This window comes from Octodon degus, unplaced genomic scaffold (assembly GCF_000260255.1).
Source record: "Octodon degus isolate 3935 unplaced genomic scaffold, OctDeg1.0 scaffold00001, whole genome shotgun sequence".
In the NCBI taxonomy this organism is placed as follows: Eukaryota; Metazoa; Chordata; class Mammalia; order Rodentia; family Octodontidae; genus Octodon; species Octodon degus.
This window is the reverse complement of record NW_004524577.1, coordinates 41,063,069-41,066,792: the sequence shown is the minus strand read 5'-3', so window position 1 is coordinate 41,066,792 and position 3,724 is coordinate 41,063,069. Positions and strand designations below refer to the sequence as shown.

General features: G+C 41.1%; 1 pseudogene; it reads left to right on the top strand.

The window, feature by feature from the left end:
* The first annotated feature begins 243 nt into the window (after positions 1-243).
* On the top strand, positions 244-2,161 carry LOC101574031 (annotated as a pseudogene).
* The last annotated feature ends 1,563 nt before the right edge of the window (positions 2,162-3,724 follow it).

The following is a 3,724-nucleotide window of genomic DNA, read 5'->3' as shown; positions in this document are numbered from 1 at the left end:
CCATCTTGTAGGCGCGGTCCTTCGCAGCTTTCCACACAGTGAGGCCCTGTATACCTTGTACAACCTGTCCTAAATACAAAAAGAAAAAAAAAATTACAAGGAAGAACTAGAATGCATGAAACAGATTCAAACAGATATCCAGGAAATTAAGAATTTAACTGAAGCTCATTGAGCATGCTGGTGGCTGAGGGGCTTCCTATGTGCTGTCTTCACTAGCACAGCTGGGCCTATATGCAAGCAACCATGTCAAAGGGACCTGCACCTGACATTGATCTTGGCACCACCTACTTCTATGTGGGTTTGGAGATAATTGCAATGATCAGGGAAATCGAACCACTCTAAGCTATGTTGTTTTCACTGACACCAAAGGACTAATTGGAGATGCTGCAAAAATTCAAGTGGCAATGAACCCCACCAGCACAGTTTTTGATATTAAGCATCTGATTAGACATAGATTTGATGATGCTGTTGTCCAGTCTAATATGAAGCATTGGCCCTTCATGGTGGTGAATGATGCAGGCAGGCCAAGGTTCAAGTAGAATACAAAGGAGACACAAAGAGCTTCTGCCCAGAGGAGGTGTCTTCTATGGTGCTGACAAAGATGAAGGAGATTGCAGCAGCTTATTTAGGGAAGACTGTTACCAATGCTGCGGTCACTGTGCCAGCTTACTTTAATGACTCCCAGCATCAGGCAACCAAAGATGCTGGAACTATCGCTGGTCTTAATGTACTTAGAATTAGCAATGAACCAACAGCTGCTGCTATAGCTTATGGCTTAGACAAAAAGGTTGGAGCTGAAAGAAATGTGCTGGGTTTTGATATAGGAGGCGGCACTTTTGATGTGTCAATCCTCACTATTGAAGATGCAATCTTTGAAGAGAAATAGACAGCTGAAGGCACCCACTTAGATGGAGATGATTTTGAGAACCAAATGGTCAATCATTTTAATACTGAATTCAAGCTCAAGCACAAGGAGGACATGAGTGAGAACAAAAGACCTGTCTGCTGTCCTCAAACTGCATGTGAGTGAGCTAAGAGAACCCTCTCTTCCAGCACCCAAGCCAGTATTGAGATTGAGTATTCCTCTATGAAGGAATCATCTACACCTCCACTGCTCATTCTCGATTTGAAGAGCTGAATGCTGACCTGTTCCATGGCACTCTGCATCCTGTGGAGAAGGCTCCTCGAGGTGCTAGATTGGGCAAGTCACAGATCCATGACATTGTCCTGCTGGGTGGTTCTGCCCATATCCCCAAGCTCCAGAAGTTTCTGTAGGACTTCTTTACTGGAAAAGTAATTGAATAAGAGCATCAATTCTGATAAGTCTGTTGCCTATGGTGAAATTGTTCAGACAGTGGTTTTATCTGGAGACAAGTCTAAAAATTGTCCAATATTTGCTGCTATTGGAAGTCATTCCTCTTTCTCTTGTATTGAAACTGCTGGTGGCATACTGACTATCTTCATCAAGCCCAATATAATCATTCCTAACAAGAAGACCCAGATCTTCATTACCTACTCCGACAACCATCCTGGTGTGCTTATTCAGGTATACAAAGATGAACATGCCATGATCAAGGATAACAACCTGCTTGGCAAGCTCAAACTCACAGGCATATCTCGTGCATCTCATGGTGTTCCTCCAATTGAAGTCACATTGATATTGACATCAATGGCATTCTCAGCGTCTCTGCAGTCAACAAAAGTACAGGAAAAGAGAACAAGATTACCACCACTAACGATAAGGGTCATTTGAGCAAGGAGGACATAGAGCATATGGTCCAGGAAGCAGAGAAGTACAAAGCTGAAGAAGAGAAGCAAAGGGACAAAGTGTCCTCCAAGAATTCATTGTAGCCCTATGCTTTCAATATGAAAGCAACTGTTGAAGGTGAGAAACTTCAGGGCAAGATTAATAATGAAGATAAACAGAAGATTCTTGACACGTGTAATGAAATCATCAACTGGCTGGATAAGAATCAGACTGCAAAGAAAGAAGAATCTGAACATCAGCAGAAGGAGCTGGAGAAAGTCTGCAATCCCATCATCACCAAGCTGTATCAGAGTGCAGGTGGCTGCCTGGAGGGATGCCTGGGGCTTCCCTGGTGGAGGAGCTCCTCCCCCTGGCGGTGCTTCCTCGGGGCCCACCATTGAAGATGTTGATTAAGCCAACCCAAAATATAGATAATAGCATTCGTCCACAACTAATAAAATTGAAGGACCTAAATTTGGAGCAAATTATGTGGCAGTTATTAAAGTTGAGCTGCTATAGTAAAGCACTGGGCATTCTCAATACGTGAATAATGGAGCATGTACACAGGGACACATAGCGTTGCTCTTTAAGCACTGTGCCCCATAAGTGTAAATGCAATGTCTTTGATAAAAATACTTAATTGGCACCATAAAAAAGTGATTTCATTGAAACCTGGCCAAATCTTTTGAATGAACCTGAAGAGAAAATTTCAGACTTAGAAGACAGCATTGCAGCAAAAGGAAAGGTCTCTTAAAAATGACAAGAAAGCAGAAAATCACAATGCAACAACTGTAAGATGATGCAAAGAAAAACAATATAAGACTAAAAGGTATCAATGAAAAAGCAGGTGTCAACACAAATGACATAAAAAGACTATGTGCAGAAGTCATAGCAGAAAATTTTCCAAGCACAGAAAAAGAATCTGACAAACAGTTCAGTAAGGCATATAGAACTGCAATTAGCTATCATCAAAATAAACCTACACCTAGACACATAACAGCCAAGAACCCAGAAATTCAGCAAAAGAACAGAATATTAAAAGCTGTTAGAGGGAAGAAACAGATCACTTACAGTGCAAAGCCCATCATAATCACAGAAGATTTCTCAACAAAGACCATCAAATCAAGAGCTTGGAGTGAAATATTTCAGATCCTGAAAGAAAACAACTTCTAATCCAGATGGATGTACCTGCAAAAACATCTATAAAATGTAATGGAGAGCTAAGATACTTCCATGACAAACAATAACGGAAGAAATTCATGACCACCAAACAAATCCTGAAAAGAGTGTTGACAGATATCCTAGAAATTGACAAGAATGACCACAACTCCAAGAATAACAACAACAGAAAGAAACCACAAAGCAGAGTAAGTAATTAAACAGAGGGGAAGAGTAGGGAAAGTGCAGCAGGAAAACATCATAACAAAGATAAGTCAGGACATATAAGTTATAACCATCAATTTAAATGGCCTCAATTCACCAATAAAAAGGAGACTGGCAAAGTGGACCAAGAAATAAAACCCAACAACATGCTGTGTACAAGAAACATATTTAGGCTGAGTATGGTGGCACATGTCTGTAATCTCAACACTGAGGAGGCTTGGGCAAGAGGATTGTTGTAAATTCAAGACCATCCTGGGCTACAAAGTGAGATCAAAGCCAGCCTGAAGTGCACAGTGAAATTTTGTTTCAAAAAGATGAGAAAAGATGAGAGAGAGAGAGAGAGAGAGAGAGAGAGAGAGAGAGACAGAGACAGAGACAGAGACACAGAGAGAGAGACAGAGAGACAGAGAGTGACAGAGACAGAAACACTTAAATCAAGAAAATTCACAGGCTGAAAGTCAAAGAATGGAAAGCAATACCCCATGCACCAGGAAATCAGAAAAAAAGCAGGGTAGCTATTCTGGTTGCCGACAATGTCAACTTCACACCAAGAGTGATTAAAGAGATAAAGAAGGTCACTAGATACTTGTTAGG